This window comes from Melanerpes formicivorus, unplaced genomic scaffold, assembly GCF_026170545.1.
Source record: "Melanerpes formicivorus ecotype bairdi unplaced genomic scaffold, bMelFor1.0.p_v2 SCAF_4, whole genome shotgun sequence".
Classification (NCBI taxonomy): domain Eukaryota; kingdom Metazoa; phylum Chordata; class Aves; order Piciformes; family Picidae; genus Melanerpes; species Melanerpes formicivorus.
Window position 1 is genome coordinate 26182958 of NW_027142356.1, and position 22710 is coordinate 26205667.

At 47.0% G+C, this 22710-nt stretch overlaps 1 protein-coding gene across 27 annotated transcripts in view; it reads left to right on the plus strand.

The window, feature by feature from the left end:
* The first annotated feature begins 19768 nt into the window (after positions 1–19768).
* ADGRL3 (adhesion G protein-coupled receptor L3) overlaps positions 19769–22710 on the plus strand; it is a 614635-nt gene continuing 611693 nt past the window's right edge. For 8 of the 27 annotated variants that reach the window (XM_068137399.1, XM_068137406.1, XM_068137401.1 and 5 more), the window contains exon 1: positions 19777–20895. The gene's annotated coding sequence lies outside the window, so the exon portion shown is untranslated. Of the gene's footprint in view, positions 20896–22710 lie in introns of all 27 variants that reach the window. The other 19 variants (XM_068137390.1, XM_068137391.1, XM_068137389.1 and 16 more) reach the window with 7 other exon arrangements.

The following is a 22710-nucleotide window of genomic DNA, read 5'->3' on the forward strand; positions in this document are numbered from 1 at the left end:
GAAAGTTCTTCACTGAGAGAGTCGTTAGCCATTGGAATGGGCTGCCCATTGGAGTCACCGTCCCTGGAGGTGTTCAAGAGGGGATTGGACGTGGCACTTGGTGCCATGGTTTAGTCATGAGGTCTGTGGTGACAGGTTGGACTTGATGACCTCTGAGGTCTCTTTCAACCTTGGCGATACTGTGATACTGTGACAAATGGGAATGATGAATCAATTTAGCTGGAAATGTTTGTTCTACTAAGAGGAGGTGCTGGACAGAAGTTTTAGAACCAGGAAATCATTTAGGTTGGAAAATACCTCCAAGACTCTCAAGTCCAAACATCAACCCAGCACCACCACTCTAAATCACTGAAGTAAAAGATATAAAGCTAGAAGGAGGGTTTAATGGTTTAAATGTGAACAGAGCTCATGGATGGAGTTTCTGAAAGGTGTGCTCTTCAACAAAGTTGTTTAGTCTGGAGGAGAGGAGGCTGAGGGGAGACCTTCTCACACTTTCCAGCTCCCTGAAAGGAGGTTGGGCACCAGGTGGATGTGGGTCTCCTGCTTAGGAGCAATTGATAGGAGGAGAGAAAATGGCTTCAATATATTTTTTTCAGTATTCAGTATCACTAAGGTTGGAACAGACCTCAAAGGTCATCCAGTCCAACCTGTCACCACAGACCTCATGACTAGAATAGGGAGGACACTACTGCCCACTGCAGGCTTGAACTCACAACCTTGCCATTAAGGGTCTTATGCGCTACCAACTGAGCCACAGTGTTCAAGTTGCACCAGGAGAGGTTTAGGTTAGATATCAGAAGAAACTTCTTGACTGAGAAGGTTCTCAAATATTGGAATATGCTGCCCAGGGAAGCGGTTGAATCTCAATCCCTGCTGGTGTTACAAAGAGGCAGAGATGTGGTGCTGAGAGCCATGGTTTAGCTCAGCCTTGGTAGAGTTACGGAATGGTTGGACATGATGGTCTTAAAGGTCTTTTCCAACCCAAATGATTCTATGATTCTATGTTTGTAAACTGCCTGAAAAAAAAAGAAAAAAAAGGGAAAAGAAAACAGGACTAATTGTAGAAATTAAAAGATCCAATAATTGCAAAACAATTGGGTAGGGTACTGAAAAGAAGAGAGAAGATAGAGAGCTGAGCTAATAAAATGGCAAATTAGACCCATTGGAAGGCAATGATAAGTAATGCACCTTGGAAAAAGTAATTTGAGACTCTCAAACAAAATTAGCTCTGAAGTGGCTGTAACTGTCAGGAATGAGACCATGAAAACTGCAAACACTGCACCTCAGTGCAGTTGTAAGAGGTTTTTGAAACTGAGAGGGAACAAACAGCAAACACTTTCAAATCTTGGTATAAAATCATAGTTCATCCCCATTTTGAACACTGTGTGTTGCTCTGGTCCCTTCACCTGCAAACCAGGAAAGTGACAAAGAGGACGAAAGTTGTGGGGCAGTTTCTCCATGACAAATGACCAAACTGGCCGTGACCCTCTGCTACAGGACAGATTTGACTGAAAGGAAACAGAGTGGGTTCTGGAAGTCATGGTGTTAAGAAGAGTCAAATGCAGAAAAACCAAATGGGGTAGTGGACTGCAGCTTCCTCAAGGTTTTGCCAGGTCTGCTTTTCACAGAATTATAGAATGGTTTGGGTTGGAATGGATCTTCAAGATCATCTAGTTCCAACACCACTGTTCTGGTCAGGGACACCTTACACTAGACCAGGTTGCTCAAGGCCCTGTCCAACCTGGCTTTGAACACCTCCAGGGAGGGGGCATCCACATCCTGCCTGGGCAACCTTTTTCAGTATCACACCACCCTCACTGTAAAGAATTTTATGAGTGTTCAACATCTGTGTGGCCTGAAGGAGATTCAGCACTAGACTCTGCGGCAGAAATCCAGAGAGCATTCCTAAATGTGGAATAAAAACCTCCCTGTGTAATTGAGAATGTCACTGAAATTAGGATGGATGGGAGAGTATTTTGGAGAATGTACCACTAGTAGTTATGCTTTTCTTGCTCCTCTCTAGATCACAGAATCGTAGAATTGCTTCCTTTGGGAAGGCCTCTGAGATCATCAAGATCAACTGTCAACCCAACACCACCATGGCCATTAAACCATATTCCAAAGTGCCATGTCCACACTTTTCTTGAACACCTCCACAGACAGTTACTTCACCACCTCCCTGGGTAGTATCTTCCAATCCCTTCCCACTCCTGCAGCAAAGAAATCTTCCCTAATATCCAACCTACACCTCCCCTGGCACAATTTCAGGCCATTTCTTCTCCTTCCATCACTTGAGACTAGGGAAAAGAGAGCAATAACCGTGTCTCTCCACCTCCTTTCAGAGAGTTGTACATGCGTGCTTAGAGGCACAGCTGGAGCTGGTGGAGGGTGTGGTGTGTGTAAGCTGTTTGCATCCAGCACATGAACCATATGCTGCTTTTAAATCTTCTGAAACTCAGCAGCCTCTTCTCCCTGATCAGACCTTATCTTTAAAATGATGTCCGACTTCGGGGATTTGCTTCTGTGCTCACATCCTGCTTCTGCAAACCTGAACATGGCTCTTGGGAATCATTGTGGATTGACAGCTTCAGCAACTGGAAAAAAAAAAAAAACCACACAAGACATGATAATCACTGTCAGAGAAGGATTGGGAAGAGAGTCTGAGAGCTTAATTATGGCCGCAAAGGGACGGACTCTTTGTATGAGCAGTGCTGAGATGAAGAGAGGGAGGGAAGGGGAGAGCACAGGAAGTGCAGTCAGGTGGTGGAGACTGTTGGTCATTCTGCTGATGATCATGTCAAAACACCTAGAGGGTTTTAAAAGCTTAAAAGGCTGACAAATTTTGCACCATGCGTTCTGCAAGAGCCATAAAATGCTAAGTAGCTCAGATACAGTAAGGTAGTAAGAGGAGATGAGGGCTACTCATAGTCCACCAGAGAAACACAGGAGTTTAGAAATCCTTTTGTGAGTTCTCTTTTTTTGCTGTTAATGACCATAAGGTACCTGCTAGCAGATCCAGTGTGGTGGCCTGAGGAAGGAAGAAAGGAGACTCTACCCACACATTGTTTGCTGCGGATACAAAACTAGGAGGATTGGCTGCTACACCTCCCAGGCTCTGATGCCGGTCAGGGAGACCTGGACAGGATGGAGAGCTGGGAAAAGAGGGACCTAATGAGGTTCAACAAGAATAAGTGGAGAGTCCTGCAACTGAGGAGGACCACCACCATGCACTAGTACAGGTTAGGGGTTGACCTGCTGGAAAATAGCTGCATGAAGAAGGACCTGGTAATCCTGGTAGATGACAAGTTCACCATGAGCCAGCAATGTGCCCTTGTGGTGAAGAAGGCAAATGGTATCTTGGGGGGCATTAAGAAGAGTGTGACCAGCAAGTCTAGGGAGGTTCTCCACCCCCACTACTCTGCCCTAGTGAGATCACACCTGGAATGTTGTGTCTGGTTCTGGGCTCACAGTTCAAGAGGGGCAGGGAACTACAAGAAAGGCAACCTATAACATACCCACATGTATGTCAGCCCTTGAAAGAACACCATGAAGCAGGCAACACTTGAGCTTTGAACCCTGCAAGCTGAGGAACAGCCACTTTCCTGATTTAAAGGGAAAACTGACACCTCAGATAGGCCATGATTAAAGTCAGCAGTCCTAACAGGTATCCCTTAGTCCAAGACTTTCAATACAGAAGAGCATGAGTGTGAACAACAGGGGTAACAAAGCAAGCAGTAGAAGTAATAAAAACCAAACAACAAACCCCAAACTAATAAAACCCAAACCAAACCAAAACATCAGACTGCAGTTGTGATTTGACTTGAAACAGAGCATTGCAGGGGCCAGTGGTCCTTAGACTAATGTCATAGCTAGAGCTGATTCCTCCCTTCTTTCAACACTAATGCTTACCCCCTTCAATATACAAGTAAGCAAAACACTGCAGAGAGGTTTATGAGCTCTATTAAAAAGACAGTACTATGGCAGGGTTGCAAAAAGCAGAAGGCAATAACTCATAAGCTAGATTTAAATTCATGACAGGCATCACGGATGGACCATCACAAAGTGGGTGCTTTACTGTTTGCCTCATAGTTGATGCTGTTTTCCACTGTCACATCCAGGGTATTTCATTTCCAAAAAACTGCTGTGAACAACCATGTGGCACCAGGGTTGCAACACCAGAAAAAACAGCTGAGCTGCACTTTCCTTGCTACCCAGATCACCTAAGAATTATATAACCATGGAATTGTTAGGGTTGGAGAAGGCCTCTTAGATCAAGTCCAACCACCAGCCCAACACCAGCATAGCCACTAAACCACTATCCCAAGTGTCATGTCCACACATTTCTTGAACACTTCCAGGGATAGTGACTCCACCACTTCCCTGTGCAGCCTGTTCCAATGTCTGACCACTCTTGCAGCAAAGAAATTTTTCCTAATGTCCAACCTAAACTTCTCCTGGCACAATTCCAGGCCATTTCCTCTTGAAGCTAAGCAAGCCACCCAGAAGAAAAGAGCATACTGAGTAACACAAGGAACTGATGACTCTGTGCACATTGGTGCTCTGAGTTCAAACTACTGCAGGTATATAAAATTAAGTTAGCTGAGGACTGAGACCAATGGCACACTGTTTTGCAAAGAAATCTCATCTTTGTGGGAGTCTTCAGTTTTCAGAAGCAACTGTGCTTTTAAGAAGTAAGAACCTGCTGGCAGCTTCCTAAGCTTTTCTTTGAGGACAGAGCCGACACCATCTCCAACTCTTTTGTAGCTCAGCAGTTGAGTGATGAAACAGAAATCTGCTGTTTCTGTTTGCTCCTCCACCTGGCTGTCTTCATAGACTGTAATTCTCCACAATGTGTGTGCTGAAGAACACAAGAGAGGAATGAAAGGCAAAATTCCTATAGCATTTTGTCTGAAAAATCAAACTTAACATTTGGAGTTCTGGGCTCTCCAGTTCAGGAGGGATAGGGATATATGAGACAAGATCCAATGGAGGCTACAAGGATGGTGAAGGGCCTTGAATGTCTGTCTGATGAGGAAAGGCTGAGAGACCTGGGGCTGTTTAATCTGAAAAAGGGGAGGTTTAGAGGGGATCTTATTAATGTTTATAAATATCTGAGGAGTGGATGTCAAGAAGGAGCCTGTCTCTTTTCAGTGGTGGCCTGTGGTAGGATGAGAGGCAATGGGTACAAATTGGAACACAGGAGTTCCACCTCAACATGAGGAAAAACTTCTTTATACTGAGGGATTTGGAGGTCTGGAGCAGGCTGCCCAGAGAGGTTGTGGAGTCTCCTTCTCTGGAGACTTTCAGGATCCATCTGGATCCATTTTTGTGTGACCTGCCCTAGGTGATCCTGCTTTGGCAGCATCTCGATGATCTCTGGAAGTCCCTTCCAACCCTTATGATGCTATGATTCTATGATTCTGTGAGTCTATGATTCTGTGAGTCTATGATCCTGTCCTTGTCTATGGTATTGAGGGGTTTGGCTGTGGCTGGTGGAACAGCCTGGTGATACAGGACACATACATTTATCAGTCAGTTTACAGAGGTCTGATACTGGCTAAAAATCTCCAAAATGTATTGAGCGTCACATCTGTAAAGCAATTCCAATGTTGGGATCTTATTCCCTGTCTGCTGCTCTAAACGTCTCCTCAGCATAATGATATTCATCTTCTCCAAATCACTGTGCAGCTCTCCTCTTGGCTGTTGTGCATACCAATCTGCAGGCTCGGTCCTATACATTAGGGTGTCAAGCTTAATTCGGAAATCTTCTTAGAATGCATACTTGAATTATTGATTGTACAGTTCAGGAGATGGAATGAGATGGGGTGGATTTGAGAGTTATGAATAATAAGCTCCTGCTCAGCCAAAGATACCCAGCAAAGAGTTCAAGTTCAAAGAGATGCTACCACTACACAATCTATGTATGCTAACATCAGGCTACCTACATATTGTCTAGTTTTCTTAACAGCCGTACACAAGTAGGGACTAGTCTGTAAGGGATTTGAGAGCACAATTCCCACTGGTCTGTAGTGAGATTATGCACCTGAAAACCTCTTTTGAAATCTGCTCCAGATATTAATTGCTGTCACATTTCCATTTGGCTGAATTTTCAGGCATTGGAGTTTTGAGGCATTGGAACAGGTTGCCTGGGGAGGTGTCTGAGTCATTGTCCCTGGAGGTGTTCAGGAAATGTGTGGACATGGTGCTTCAGCACATGATGTAATGGTCAGGGTGGTGTTGAATTGATGGTTAAATTCCAGGATCACTTGGAGGCCTCTTCAAACCAAAACAATCCTATGATTCTGTGATTGTATGAACAGCTGCTTTGAAACATCCCTGATCACCTTTTCTTGTGTGCTGGTTGATAACATTGTACAGTCCAGTCTGTTATCACAGAACCAGAGAATTATTGAGGCTGGAAAAGACCTCTGAGATCATCAATTCCAGCCCATGACCTAACACTATGACATCAGCTAAACTGTGCCACATTCAATTTTTTCTTAAAGACCTCCAGTGATGGTGACTTCACCACCTCCCTGGACAGTCCATTCCAGTGACTAATCAGCCTTTCTGTGAGGAAGTGCTTCCTAATATCTGACCTAAACATCCCCTGGTGCGGCTTCATACCATGCCTTCTTGTCCCATCACTAGTTGCCTGGGAGAAGAGCCCGACGCCCACCTGACTACAACTTCATTTTAGGTAGTTGTCTCTTCTCCAGGATGAACAGCCATGCAGGATGTTAGGTGCACCTTACTTGCTCTTCTTCCCTCCTCAGAATTTATTTCAGCAAGCCTTTCTCATCCTCTTTCTTCTCTAGCCCTAATGAGAACAAAATGAATTGGTTTCATCTACAACCATACTTACAAACATCCAGGACTGCTCAACACTTGAGTTGTGCTTTCTGCATCAGTATCTTGGTAATGGGGCACTCAGCATTTCACACAGCCCCCAGGTGTGGGTCTACTGTCCCCTTCTGCATTTCAGCCATCTCTTCTGACTTGTTCTGTGCCTCTGCTGGTACACCTCAGCGTTTTGTTTGCTTTCTCTTTGGCAGCCAGATTCTATGCTAACTAACTGAAGATTAGATCTCTCACGTGTCTCAGATCAGTTTTCTGTGACCCTATCAGAAAAAGCATTAAAAGATTTGTAAAATGAATGTGTGAAACAAGGAGGTGCCAATCAACTCTGCAGAATGGGGTAAAAACATTATTTCAGTGACTGCTGACACAAGTTAAAAGAAACCTGAACTTAATAAAAAATCATTCTACTGATTTCTGAAACAGAGCCCAGGGTGGAGAGACCAAGAAAAGATCAATTGCATGTCTGCACAACAACCATTTCTTAAAGCCTTAATTTTTTAGTATAATCCCTTTTGCTATGCTTTGACCCAGTCTTATTTGATTTATGTTGGGTTTTGGTTTTCTTTTCTCATTAAGTTGTGTGCATGACATATCCACTCATGACCTCAAGGAATCATAGAATCATGGAATGGTAGGAGTTGGAAGGGAGCTTACCTTAGAGCCTGAGAATCATAGAATCACAAAATCATAGGACCAGAGGTTGGTAGGGGTTGGAAGGGACCTCTGGAGATCACTGAGTCCAACCCCTCTGCCAAAGCAGGATCAGCTAGGGCAGGTCACTCAGGAATGCATCCAGCAGGGTCTGGAAAGTCTCTAGAGAAGGAGACTGCATTTGATGAAACCTCGCACACGTTTCATCAAAAGGAGCTTCTGCTGCATTTGGTCCTGATTTTATACCTGCTTTTCTCTGAAATCTGCAAAATGTGTCTTTGCATTATTGATTCCATTCTTTTTTGGAACCTGATTTTGCCCTGACCATAGCATTTAGTCTTCAAACAAAGTCAGGATCGCTTTACCACTGCAGTATAACCTCAAGTGAGAAAGTTAATTTCCTATTCAGTTTAGAATTTCACCACTGATACCATGAATACTAAATTCATAGTGCTGCAGCCGAGGTCCTTGGAGAGCACCTTTAAAAACAGGCTTCTTATCTGCGATTATTTCCTACTTTTGTTTCACAAATGGCTTTAAATCCTCTCACAGTCTTGCAAGAAGAGTAGCGTTTTCCCTTTGGTTTCTTCTCTCCATTCTGCCTGCCAGGAGATAGGTGAAGTAAGTGGTTACAGATGATATGAGCATTATAGGATAGATGGCTACGAGTACTGCGCAAGCAGGATGCCCAGCAGTCCCGCAGGGGCAATACAGCATTTCTGCCAGGAGTTCAAATTTCTCTCCAGCCCAGCAAGTGATGTGAGCTGGAACTGTACTCTTCTGGACGTCAGCGTAATTCATCCCTCATGCTAACGCTGCGAAGGATGCCAGAGCTAGATTTCCTCCTCTTCTCCAGGGGATATTTTGGGTTCTTGTAGAAGGTAAAGGCTCTGTGGACCTTATGATGAAGTCATGCTAAGTTGCAGCACACAACAATGGCATCTTGTGAGACCTCACCTCGAATACCGTGTCCAGTTCTGCTGTCCCCATCATAAGGACACAGAGCTGGTGGAGCAAGTCCAAATGAGGGCCACAAGGATGATCCAAGAGCTGGAACACCTCTGCTGTGAGGATAGGCTGAAGGAGCTGGGGTTGTTTAGCTTGGATAAGAGAGGACTCTGGAAGGTCCTCAAAGCTGTCTTCTAGTACATAAAGCAATCCTCCAGGAAGGCTGCAGAGGGACTTTTTGTAAGGTTGTCTAGAGACAAGACAAGAGGGAATGGTTTGAAACTGACAGAGTAGGTTTAGACTGGATCTTAGGAAGATGTTTGTCAGCACAAGGGTAGTGAGTCTCTGGAACAGGTTGCTCAGGGAGGTTGTAGATACACCCTCCATGGAGGTGTTTAAGGCCAGATTGGATGAGGCCTTAGGCAACCAAGTCTAGTTGAGAAGAGTAGGTGGTCTCTGAGCCATTTTCTGATTCTGTGATGATTCTATGCAGCATATGTCTTCACATGACTTGCAGATAAGGACAACATACTGTTTTCCTAAGGAGTATGTACAACAAGTACCTATAAGGTCTTGTGTTGATCCTTTATGAAGAATGCTTTATTTTCCTGAATGCCACAGGACTTTACGTGCTGTGGACTTTAAGGAGCTGGTGGGAATGCTCACCAAGCCACTTTCCGTCATTTACCAGCAATCCTGGTTAACCAGGGAGGTCCCAGCTGATTGGAGATTGACAAATGTAAGGCCCATCTAGAATAAGAATCAGAAGGAGGATCCAGGGAACTACGGGCCTGTCAGCCTGACCCTATGCGCCAGGGAAGGTCATGGAGCAGGTCATCTTCAGCACCATCATGCAGCATGTGCAGGGTGACTAGGTAAGTAGAACCTGTCAGCATGGGTTCACGAAAGGTGAGTCCTGCTTGATGATCCTGATCTCCTGCTATGAGAAGATAACCTACTTAGTGGATGAGGGAAAGGCTGTGGATATTGTTTACCTGGATTTTGGTAAATCCTCTAACACTGTGTATGACAGCATCCTCCTGGAGAAACTGTCTGCTCATGGCTCGGATGGTGGATGTTTTGCTGGATAAAAAGCCTGGCTGATAGCTGGTCCCAAGGAGTGGTGGGAAATAGATTTAAACCCATATGGTGTCTGGTCACAAGTGGAATTCCCCAGGGTTCAGTGCTGGGGCCTATTCTCTTTAATGTCTTTATCAATGACCTAGGTGAGGGAATTGAGTGCACCCTCAGTAAGTTTGCAGATGACACTAAGCTGGGTGGTTGAATGCCCATACTTGGAGGTGTTTCAAAGATGCAGAGATGTGGTGCTGAGTGTCATGGTTTACCACCAGACCTGGCAGAGTTAGATAATGTTTGGACTGCATGAGCTTAAAGGTCTTTTCCAACTCACAAGAAACCCAGAAATTCCTGTGCACGTCTTTGGTCCTAAAAAGTTATTCTTCCTTTTCCTTCTCTCCTGGTTTCCCTGGTCTCTTCTGCCTTTTATCAGTGGCTGCAACCAACAAACTCCCTTGCCTCCAAATCTGCTTCTATGCCTCCAGCATCTCTGGCAGCATGCTATTTCTGCTTCCTGTGTTTTCAGCCATAACTATGTGGAAGGGCATTAATTGCTCTTTCATTTGAGCCTGGTTCAAGCCAGCTACTTTAGGGTGGCTCCTAGATCAAAGTTCCCTCCTTTTACTACAGCCAGCTGCATCTTAGAGAGTTACAGAATAATAGAATGGTTTGGATTGGATGGGATCTTATGGATCATCCAGTTCCAACTCCCCCACCCCACAGGGACACCTTCCACTGGACAAGGTTTCTCAAGGTCTCAAATAACCCAGCCTTGATCACCCCCAGGGAGGGAGCATCCACAGCTTCCCTGGGCAACTTGTCCAGTGTCTCACCACCCTCACTCCAAAGACTTCCCTTCTTTTTTTATTTCTAATCTTCCAGCCCAACATCCACACAGAGACAGGTTTCAGCCTCTGTCAAAAAATGTAACCAGAGCCACCTGACAATTTACAACTTCAAATTAATAAGAAAGGCAAAACCAAAATGAAACAACTAAACAACTCGAGCTCCTTAAGCCATCATCATAGAGACACTTTTTATTTTCTTCCAAATTATTTAAGGACTGAAACAAGGGAGAAAAGTCAAAGCCTTTCCAAAGGATTGAAATCACTTGAATTCATAGAGGAAGGCTGTACTGTTAGGTTTCAATTAAGCTAAATAATTAATGATTTTTGTGTCTAATTGCCTTATTACCTCAAAAACAGACAGATTCAGGTCAGCAGTTCAGATAATTCTTATGCAGGACCATTATCCAATCCACATCTAAGCCACCAGTCACTAGCAGTCATTCAAAATACTCCTGGATTAGTTCCTGTGTGATCGAGTATAGGTGATCCTGCTCTGGCAGGGGCTTGGACTGGATGATCTTTTGAGGTCCCTTCTAGCCCCTAACATTCTGTGATTCTGTGATTCAGCTGGTTTGCACAGACTTCCCAGTTGCAATGTCATTGTGAGCAGCGTGGATTTGGGCATGCACATCATGAATGGTAGTTTGCTTGAAGTGAACACCATGCTCTCTCCTGAGAGTCTGTGCCAGGAGATCTTCCCATGTCACTCCTGCCTACTCTTTGGAAAGCACTGAAGCAGCACCACTGCCCACCAAAACACTGTAGCAGGAATATTTCTGCTCCCAAGAAACTGGGAACCCATCTCCTACTGTTCAAAGCATTGCTCTGCATTATACAGGCTGCAAGGAAGTACACCAACAGATCAGTACTAATGAAGTTAGGAACCAGGTCATGGAATCATAGAATCATTAAGGTCAGAAAAGACCTCTAAGATCATCAAGGCCAAACATCAACTCAACACCTCCATGACTACGAGTCTATGTCCTGAAGTGCCTCATTTCCCACTCTACTCAGTGCTGGTCAGACCATACCTGGAGCACTGCAGTTTTGGTCTCTACTATGAAAAAAAAAAAGATGTGGACAGCCTGGAAAGTGTTGAGAGAAGGGACAGGAGAACTATCAGAGGCCTGCCAGCCCTGCCATGTGAGGAAAAGCTGAGAGATCTGGGTTTATTCAACCTGGACAAGAGAAGGCTGAGAGGAGACCTTATCACCATGGACCTGGACATAAAGGGTGGCTACCAGGAGGATAAAGACTCCCTTTTTTACAAGAGTCCCATGGAAAAGACAAGGGGTGATGGGGACAAATTACTGCTGGAGGGATTTCCATTGGACTCTAGAAGAAAATATTTCCCCATGAGAACAGTCAGACATTGGAATCATCTCTCCAAAGGGAAGCAGTGGAGTCCCCTCGACTGCACAGTTTTAAGACTCTACAGGGTGCTAGGTCGTTGCATTTCAACTCTACTGTTGACTGGAGCAGGTGATCCTTGGGATGCCTTCCAACCTGGCATGATTCTGTGATACTCTGATTCTGTGATTGTGAGCATTTTAAGATGGAAAAGTGACTTTATGATTCTGTGGGATGAGTTTTGCTGAATCTATAGCAGGAAGCCTGGGATGTTTATCTGTATCACTCCACAGCATTTGTTTTTTACAGCTGATGTATTTCTGTCATGACAATATTTCACATTGGGTTAAAGGAAAAAAAAAAGAGGTGAAAATCAAACAAGCTACATAATACTTGATCATGAAATAAAGAAAACACTGTGAAATGTATTTCATGAGAGAGAATTGGTTAAAGAAAGGGAGAAAAAAAAAGGCTGCAAGCCTGAAAAGCATAAATGTGTACCAATGAGCTGGTCCAGATGACACGTGTCTCAGAGAATAAGGTAATTCATTACACAATGTCATGGCTCAGTGAGAGTTGTTTATGGAAGTTCATGGAAATCTGAGAGAAAGCCAGAAAACAAATAGGACACAGACCTTCAGGAAGGAAAAAAAAAGAAAAAGGAAGGAAGGAAAATAAAAAAAATAGAATAAAAGGAGAAGAATCAGAATCACAGGCAATTACAATTCACTAAACCTAATTTTAGTCCATTGTAATATAATGAAATGATCATTAAAGCTCTGCAGCTACCTGAGGGATAATGAAATAATGAGCAGCAAATGATGCAGGCACTGTTGTGCCAGGGTGGTAGAGAATCCTAGAATGGTTGGGTTGGAAGGGACCCTAAAAATCATCTAGTTCCAACCCCAAGGTCATGGGCAGGGACACCTTCCACTAGACCAGGTTGCTCAAGGCCTCATCCAACCTGACATTGGAAAGGGGCATCTACAACCTCCTCAACCTGTTCCCACCACCCTCACTGTCTCACCACTTTCACTGTCAAGAATTTATTCCTAATCTCCAATCTCAATCTCCCCTCTTCCAGCTCAAAGCCATTGACCCTCATCCGGCCACTACAAGCCCTTGCAAAATCTCCCTTCCCAGCCCTGCTGTGGCACTCTTCAGGTGTGGTCAGGCATAGGAACAGGCTGCCCAGGGAAGTGGTAGAGTCACCATCCCTGGAGGTGTTCAAGAAATGTGTGGAAATGGGTTTGGGATGTGGTTTAGTGGCCATGGTGGTGTTTAGTTGATGGCTGGACTCGATGATCTTAGAGGGCTTTTCCAAAGGAAACATTCTGTGATTCTGTAAGGCCTTAGGGCCAGCCACCTCTGCAAGCAAAACCCCCTGAATACCAGGGTGATGGATATGGAAAAGAGTAGGAGTAGATTACAAAGAGCCTCACGAAATGATAGAGCAGCACAACAAATCAATACACTTCAGGGCTGGTAGTGCAGGGAAGTTCTATCCCTCGACTGCAGAGCATAACTGCTCATTATGGAATCACACCTGGGATATGGCATTAAATTGCAATACCTCATTACCTGTCCTTAGAAAACACAAAAGAATTCCAGGCAATTCGGGTCCGCGGAAGAAAAATTGTCAGGCTCTTGGAAAGACTGATACACAAGGAGAGATTAAGTAGCTTAAATATATAGCTTATCTAATCAATAATTAAGCAAGGGAAGGATAATGGTTTAAAAATATGCACAAGTAGGGTAATTATTTTGGATGATGCATGGTGCCAATTCAGCACGGTGCTTAAACACATGCGCATATCCATCAGCCCCACAACGCACCCCGGCACGTGAAGCCAGCGGAGCTCTAGCACATACCTAAATTTAAGCATGCACTGAAGCACTTTGATTAATTGGGGCCATAATCACCAGTAATGGCATGAAATTAAGAAATGGGGAAAAAAATGTAGGCTGAAAAAAAGCAGGAAAACCTTCCAAGCAGCCAGATAGATGAGACTGGAGAGTCATCACTCAAGGGAATTGGTGGAAACCTCATCCCTGGACAGCATTCATGGTTTGCTGGGAAAATATCCTTTGGGTAATAATCTTGCTATTGCCTCTGGAAACCACAACTGCATGAGCTTCACATTGAACAGCAGTGTGATCAGCATGATGAGAGAGGTGATTCTTCCCCTTTGCTCTCAGGAGACTCCACCTGGATTACTGCATCCAGTTCTGGTGCCCTCAGTGCAAGAAGGACATGAAAATGTTGGAGTGGGTGATAGAGTCATGGAATGGTTCAGGTTGGAAGGGACCTCAGAGATCAAGTAGCTCCAACTCCCTGTCATAGGCAGGGATGCCCCTCAACTAGACTCAGCTGCTCAAGGCCTCATGCAAACAGATGTTTGCACACCCTCAGGGAGTCAGTATCCACAACCTCCCTGGGAAACCACCAGAGTCTCACCACCCTTGTACTGAAGAAGTTCTTCCTAAGATCCATTCTAAATCTACCGTCCCTCAGCTTCAAACCATTCCCCCTTGATCTTTTGATAGATATCTTTATGAAAAGTCCCTCTCCAGCCTTTCTGTAGGCTCCCTTCTGGTACTGGAAGCTGCTATAAGGTCCTGCTGGAGTCTCCGTTCTCCATGATGAAAAACCCCAGCTCCCTCAGTCTATCCTCTCAGCAGAGGTGTTCCACCCTTTGATGACTACAGGGGATCTTCACCTCTGGAGGTGACCAGGGCCAGGTTGGATGGGGCCTTGAGCCTTGGAAGGTGCCCCTGCCCATGACAGTGGGGTTGGAACTAGATAGTCTTGAAAGTCCCTTCCAATCCAAACCATTCCATGAATCTATGATATGAGCTAATGCAACATTTACCATCTTTCCTGCTTGGCTTGCAGCTTTCAGCCCCTTACACAGTTTTAACAGCATGAAAGCACAGTGTGACAGCACAAAAAGCTTTCTGCAGCTCTTCCTTGTGTCCCCTCAGAATTCACTGAGTTTTTTTCCCATCTTCATTATACATAATCAGAGATTGCTTTGTGTTGGAAGAAACCTTTAAGGGTCATCTAGTCCAACACCTCTGCAGTCATCAGGAACATCTGCAACTAGAGAAGGTTTCTCACAGCCCCAGATAATCTTACTTAGTATGGTTCCAGGGATGGGACATCTACCACCTCTCCTGGCAACCTGGGACAGGGTCTCACCAGAATACAGAATTAACCCGGTTGGAAAAGAACTTTGAGATCATCACATCCAACCTATCACCCAACACCATCTAATCAACTAAACCATGGCTCCAAGTGCCTCATCCACTCTCTTTTTAAACACCTCCAGTGACGGTGACTCCACCACCTCCCTGGGCAGCACATTCCAATGGTAAATCACTCTCTCTATGAAGAATTTCTTCCTAACATCCAGCCTAAACCTCCCCTGGGTGCAGCTTGAGACTGTGTCCTCTTGTTCTATCACAGGTTGTAGGCAGCAATGAGGTCTCACCTGAGCCTCCTCTTCTCCAGGCTGAACAACCCCAGCTCCCTCAGCTACTCCTCACAGGGCTTGTGCTCCAAACCCCTCACCAGCACCAACCACAGTGTCAAAAATGTCTTCCATCTCTTTAGTCTGAATCACCCTTTTTTAGTTTAAACCACAACAAGGCCTGCTAAAAAGTTTGCCCCAGCTTTCTTATCAGCCCCTCTAAGTACTGAAAGGCAACAAGCAGATCTCTCTGGAATCACAAGAAAGTCTAGCTGCTATGAGGGAAAAAACCAAACGAACCAAACCACCACACTTTAAGCCCAGTGATATTTGTCCTTTTCCCACTCACTGGTAAAACATTGATTTCAATCTCTCCTCTGCATTAAACCAGGGGTTTAATATATATGGGCATCTAATTTCAACTTAAAGGGCCTTGATTCATTCATGGAGCATGTGTGGTGAAGAACACCAGAGAATAATCATGTCTTGGAGGTTGTCTTATCTCCGAGAATGTAAGTGAAAGGAGTATTAAAGATTGGATGTTTTGGTGGTTTATTTATTTGGTCGTCTTTTTTCCTCTATGCTGCCCCTAGAAGAATCACAGAATCACTTCAGTTAGAAAAGACCTTTAAGATCATCAAGTCCAACCATTATCTAACTCTACCAAGTCTGATGTTAAAACATGGCCCTCGCCATGTCCCTGCAGCTTTGAAACTACTCCAAGGATGAGGATTCAACCACAACCCTGAGGATTCTAAGAATCATAGAATCATGGAATTGTATTGCTTGGAAAAAACCTCTAAGACCATCAAGTCCAGCTGTCAACTCAACACCACCACGGTCATTAAACTGTGTCCCAAAATGCCACATCCACACGTTTCTCAAACACCTCCAGGGGTGATGAATCCACCACAACCCTGGAAGCCTCTTCCAATCCCTGACAACTCTTGCAGCAAAGAAAGTTTTCCTAATCTTCAAATTAAACCTCCCTTAGGACAATTTCAGGCCACTTCCTCTCCCTCTATCACCTGATACTAGGGAGAAGAGACCAATCCCCACCTTCCTCCAACCTTCTTTCAGGCAATTTTTTAGAGCAATGAATTTTGTCCTCAGCTTCCTCTTCTCCAGACTAAACAACACCAGTTCCCTCAATTGTTCCTCACCAGACCTGTTCTCCAGAGCCTTCACTACCTTCCTTGCCCCTCTCTGGACACATTCCATCAACGCTTGCAGGAAAGGACTTTCTCAAGGATGGAGCAGAAGAGTCTTAAAGGAGTTTTCCCAGTGATGAGAATGATTTCCCTGAGCCGATTTTCAGTTACTTTAAAATCTGCTTTCTCTTCCAGTGAACCCCTGGAGAAGTCTGTGCCCCACTCACTAAGAATTCTGGGGGTGTTTTGCAGCCATATGGGAAAGGCCAGGTGTTGTTTATAAGGACTTTGCAGAAATCCAGTGGAAAGAGAATCGTTTGAGACAGTTTTGTTATGACTTCTCGATATATTTATTTATTTTTGCCCTGTGAATTTCATCAGCTGATGTTCTTCCTTGATTGCTTCCAGTGTCATTGAGATGGGCCCTGATTTTTGTTTTGTTAGGAAAGCAGTGTTTTTGTTTATCAGCCATAATTTATTTCCACAGCACATCAGTGCATCCACAGATTCACAGAATGATTTGGTTCGGAAGGGACTTCAAAGAACATCCAGTTCCACCCCCCTGCCATGGGCAGGGATGCCTCCTGCTAGACCAGCTTTGCTCAAGGCCTCATCCAAAGTGGATTTCAGCACTTACAGGCTTGGAACCTTTACAGCTGTTCTGGAAAACCTGTTCCAGCATCTCATCACCCTCATGGGGAAGAATTTCATGTGTCTAATCTCAGTCTATCTTCTTCCAGTTTGAAACCATTTTCCACCTACATTCTTATTCTTCAAAGATATTCTCCAGGGGTGTTTTCACACTAGAGTAGCAGCTCCTAGCCCAAACCACACTTCTCTGTGCCTAACCAGCAAGACATGTGAGCAGTTTCCTGACTCATGGTCCATGCTGATAAATAAGATCTGGAAGTTCTGATGGACGGCCAGCTGAACATGAGCCAACACTGTACTTGGGTGGCCAAGAGGACCACCAGCATCCTGGCCTGGATAAGCAATAATGTGGCCAGAAGGTCTAGGGAAGTGCTTGTCCCCCCTATTCAGCACTGGTGAGGCTATGTTTTGAGTATCATGTTCAGCCTTGGGCCCCACTCTAGAAAAAGAAGTGAGGGTTCTGGAGCATGTCCAAAGAAGAGCAACCAAGTGGCTGAAGAGCCTTGAACACAAGTCTTGTGAGGAACAGCTGAAGGAGCTAGGGTTGTTAAGTCCAGAGAAGAGAAGGCTGAGGGGAGACCTCATTGCTCTCTACTTCCTGAAAGGAGGTTGGAGGGAGGTGGGGGTCGACCTCTTCTCACACGTGACAGGACAAGAGGAAATGTCCTCAAGTTGCACTAGGGAAGGTTCAGGTTGGATATTAGGAAAACTTCTTCCCAGAAGGGGTTTTGAGGTACTGGAACAAGCTGCTCAGGGAGGTGATGGAGTCATTATCCCTGAAGGGATTTAAAAGACTTCTGGATGTGGTGCTGTGGGATGTAATTTGGTGGTAGTGTATTATCAGTTCCATGATTCCATGATTCTGTGCTTAATTACTTTGTTCCACTGGAAGGGACACTCTTGCAAGGTCTACAGGAAGGCTGGGGAAGGACAGTTTAGAAGGGCTTGTGGTGACAAGGGACAATAGTTTGAATCCAGAGCTGAGCAGATTAAGGTTAGAGAAAGTTCTTTACAATGACAGTGGTGAAATACTGGATCAGGCTGTCCAGAGAGGTGGTGGGGGCCCCATCCATGGAGACATTCAAGATCAGACTTGATGTGGCCCTGGGCAGCCTGCTCTAGTTGGAGGTGTCCCTGCTTCCTGCTGGGGGGGTTGGACAAGATGACCTTTGTGGGTCCCTCCCAGCCTGATACAATCTGTGACTCTGTCAAAGGATAGCTGTAAGAGTTTGGTGAAGAAACATCTGGGAAGGACAATAAATGGAGTGGTCTTCCAGTGAGGTGGACTGGGTGGTCTCATTCCAGCCCTTTCATATCTCCAGACTACAGGTTTTTTGACTTTGAAAGCCATGAGCTTAGCAGCATCTCCCCAAACCAGTGTGGTCAATGGGATCAGGTGCAGCGTGTGGCCTCAGGCAACTGGAATCCCATTTGCATTTTGCTGCTGCTTGTTATTTGTTTAAAAGAGTTGGATTTGCCTGGGTCCTCTCCTAGACTGAAACCAAATGGACAATGCAGTCCAGGAGAAAAATGTTGCCCATGTTGCAGCCAAGCACCATAATTTCCAGAGGTCCCTTGGAAGGATCTAAGTCCAAATATGGCAAAACAAAGACAGGCATCTTGTCCCCTGTCCTAGATGTCTGCAGCCCCTGATATCCTTGGCTGTCTAGACATCAGAGTCTCCATGTTTCCAACTCCTGGAGGTCCCAGGGCAGGGTGAAGTTTGTGCCGTTGGCTCCAGGCTGCTGCAGACCTCTGTGGCCAGTAGGCAAGCTGCAATTGGCTGCTGGGATCAGGGCAACAAGCTGACAAGCCGGTGGGGAGGTGGAGAATCCAGCGGGGAATGGGTCTGTTCCTGACAGGCTGGCTTCAATTGGCTGCCTGGGAGAGGGGCAATAGGCATAGAAGCCAACTGGGAGGTGGGGAAACCGGAAGGTAATGGGTCTGAGCCAGAAAGGCAGGCAATTGTCAGTTGTCTGCTTGCTGGAGACATAAAACCCAAGCAGCCTATTGGGAGGCTGGGAATCCAGTATGGAATGGTTCTCTGCCTGGTAGGCAGGCTGTGATTGGCTGCCTGGCAGGGGAGCAATAGGGGGAAATACTCATTGAAAGGGGAGAAAGCCAGTGGTGATGATTCTCTGACGGAGAGGCACTCTGTGACTGGCTGCTTGCTGAGGACAAAAGCCCAGGTGGCCAATTGGGAGGCAGGGGATCCAGTGTGGCATGGTTCTGTACCTGGAAGGAAGCCTGTCATTGGCTGTTGGCTGGAGACAAAGGCCCAGGAGGCCAATTGGGAGGCAGGGAATCCAGTGTGGCATGGTTCTGTGCCTGGAGGGCAGGCTGCGATTGGCTGCCTGGGAAGGGAGCGGTGGGCAGAGCAGCCAATGGGGCGGGAGAGGATCCTTCGGGCCGCTGCGGACCGGTGGCCAGGGGGCGGTCGCGGGGCAGAGCGGACCCGGGGGCGGCGCGGCGCGGGGCGGAGGGAGCCGGGCAGGCCCCGGCGCGGTGCGGTGCGGTGCCGGCTGCTAGGTGGAGCCCGCGTCCGCGCAACCCAGATCCGGGCCCTCGCCGCTCCCCCGCCCCTCGGCTCGCCGCCCGCCCGCCCGGATCCGTGCGGCCGCCGCCGGGCAGGGCAGCAGCACCGCGCCGGCCGCCGCCTCCTTCCCCGCGCTCCTCGCTCCCGGCCTGCGGGCGACGAGGGTGCTGCAGGTCCCGGCGCTCCTTCGCCCCCTCCCCGTGCGCGGTGCCGAGCCGAGCGGTGCTGAGCCGTGCCCAGCCGAGCCGAGCGGTGCCGAACCCAGCGGTACCGAGCCGGCGGGGCCGCCCGCCCGCGGCCATGGGCCCCCCCCGCGCCCGTTAGGCACCGCGCCGGGCGCGCCCGCCGGGGCTGCCGGTGTCCGCAGCGACGGCAGCAGGAGCGGCGGCAGGAGAAGGAGGAGAAAGGATCTGGGGTGCCGGCGAAGCCTGGGGGGCTGAGGTCCGCCCGCCTCCCCCTGCGCGGGCGCCTTTGTGTCCCTGATCCCCGGCGGAGCGAGGGGCCGCGGGCAGGGGAGCGGATGCGAAAAGCGGCTGGTGCTGGAGGGGGAAGAGAAGAAGGAGAAGAAGCAGGGGGATGGTGGAAGGTTGTTCTGGCTGGGCTGTGGTGTGTTGCTGGTGGTCTCCCCGGCGGCGGCTGTTCCTCCCCAGCAGCAGCGGCAGCGGCGGCGGTAGCGCGGGCAATGACTGTGCCGCATCCGAGGCGCCTGGTGGCCGGGGCTGCCGGCTCCGCAGGCATCACCTTGGACTGAAGAAGCTGCCCACCCGCAGGAGGTAAATCGGAGCGGGGCTTTGGTCCGGAGGGGGTCGGCGACGACGGAGGGAGAGGCGTGGAGCGATCGCCTCCCCCATCCCCACACAGCCTCCGTCCTCCGGGAGGGAGCCTGTGCAGCAGAGGAGCACGGCAGGAGAGACTTCTTTCCGTTTTTACTTGCTTTTATTAAAAAAACAAAAAATCCTTCCTTGAGGGACGTTCCTCTCTTCTCGTTCCATTTTTCCTCTCACCACCCCCCCTATTTTTTCCTCCTGGCTTTTTGGGGGATTTGGTACTGTGTGGCCAGGTTTGCTTCTTACCTCCACCCCTGGTTTTAATGGCTGGATTGTGGCAGCAGCAGCAGCTCCCTGCTGCAGGTTGTTGAGGAACTGATGGGGACTTGCATCGCAGGAGCCGGAGGTGACTAAAGGTAACTAAGCAGCCGTCGGATGGATGCTCAGCAGCCCTTGCCTGGCCCTCAGTCCCACCTCTGCCTGCTTGCCTTGGGCTGAAGGGTGCCGGCCATCCTGGGCACACGTTTGGATTGAAATATTCCATAATCAGGATAGTTTGCTCCGGGGGGCTGGATCCTTCAGGTAATGGGGTCTGCATTCTGGGGGGTAAGTTGGGGGCGAAGGGGGGAACAGGAGGGACGAGGGATGTGCTGCTAATTGGGAAATAAGTACCTCGTAGGCTCCAGCTGGTTTGTCTGGGGACAGATAGGATGTCAAAGAAAGATGGAGAGTATCTAGTAGGTTTTGGTCTCACTCTTCCCCCGGCTTTATTTTGTATTTTATTTTAATGAAAACTATCACGTTGGACCAGTTGGTTTGCTGGTGTTGCACTGAGAAATTCTTGAGTTTTATGCGTTCCCCCCCACCCCGTCCTCATGCCCACCCATTTGTGGGTCTACATTTCGTTTCCATTGCTGAAGGGTGAAGTAAGCGCTTCCCTGCATAGCCGGAGGCAGAGGGTGGGCAAGGGGCATGGATTGCCGAATGGTGTGTGTGTGGTGTGCACTGGGGCTCGTGTACGTGAATACGGGGTGGTAGGTCTGCATCCAGCCCAGCGGCCCTGGGTTACAGGTAGGTGCAAGCTTCTCTTTCCTTTGCAGTCCAAGAGGGAAATGTATGGTCCAGGTAGATGCATTGCTAGAGATGTTGAGAGCTTCCCACCTCCTGTCTCTGAGAATGCGTTTGCCAGCTCTTAACCGTAAAGGGCTGGCATTTGCCAGGGGGATTTTTGAGCAGGAGCTGGTGTGTGTGGCTAGGAGCAGAAAATTCACGGGGGTTATGCTTATTTATTTATTTAACCCTTGGTTTATTCGCTCGCTTAATTGTTTATTTGTGTTGTTGCCCTTGCAATCATCTTTTGACTGTTTAACTTGGAAATCTGGTTGTAAGCTGATGATCTCTCCCTGCCATGAGTCATACACATCAGTCCTTTTTTTTTTTTTTTCCATTTTTCTTCCCTCCCCCCCCTGCACCCCCACCCCCCGGCCCCGTTTCCCAGTCTAGGAAGCCTATCTCAAACTGGTGGTGCCCTTTATTGTTAATGAAGATGTAGGTACCGTGCTGCAGCAACGTGCCCTGTGTGGGTATCTAGATGTCCCTTCAAGGGCTGAGTTTGATCAGCAGCCTTGTGTCCAGAGTTGTCCATGGAAACAAGGCAGCCCCGCTCACTGATGCATTGAGTTGGTTTCTTTAATTTTTTCCCCCCACCCTTTCCCTATAGACAGGCAGATGTTCAGTTTCACGGGAGCGATGATGTGGTGGGAAAGGAGTCTCTTCTTTCTCTCCCTTTCCTGACAGGCATTGAATTCTTCTCTGCAGTAGTTACAACAATTTGTATATAGCCCAAAGCAATAGATTGTTGTCTGCTTGTCACTGTAGCATTCATTGCTGTAGCCAAAACAACTCGCGTCTGTGGTATTTATGTTCCTCTTTAGATGACTCGTTAGTAGGTATTAGCATTCCCACTTGTCCACTCCTGGTTCCAGGCGGCTAGCTGCCTAGGATGAGGCTGAGATGCAAAAATAAAGGTAACAATACCATCTGTGTCCTGATAGAAGGCAGATAGGTAGCCTGCTTGTGGCAGTTTCTTTCTGTGTCATAACACTGGTTATTTCACAGCTTTGCATCTGGATTTTCAAAAGAAAAAAAGAAAAAAAAAGAAAAAAAAGAAAAAGCAAAAGATCAAACAAACAAACAAACAAAATAAAGCCACCCAGAACTTCCCTGGAGTTGCAAATACATTCCATTTTCGTTGTGGAATGTCCTCTCTCCAAGAGTGCAGCCAGTGCTGCCTGCTTGGTCTTGAGTAGTAGTGTGTGCTTTGCAGAGCTCATTTATCATCATTTCCAGGGGTTACTAATATTAACAAGTTTCTCCTGTGTATCCATTAGGAAAGAA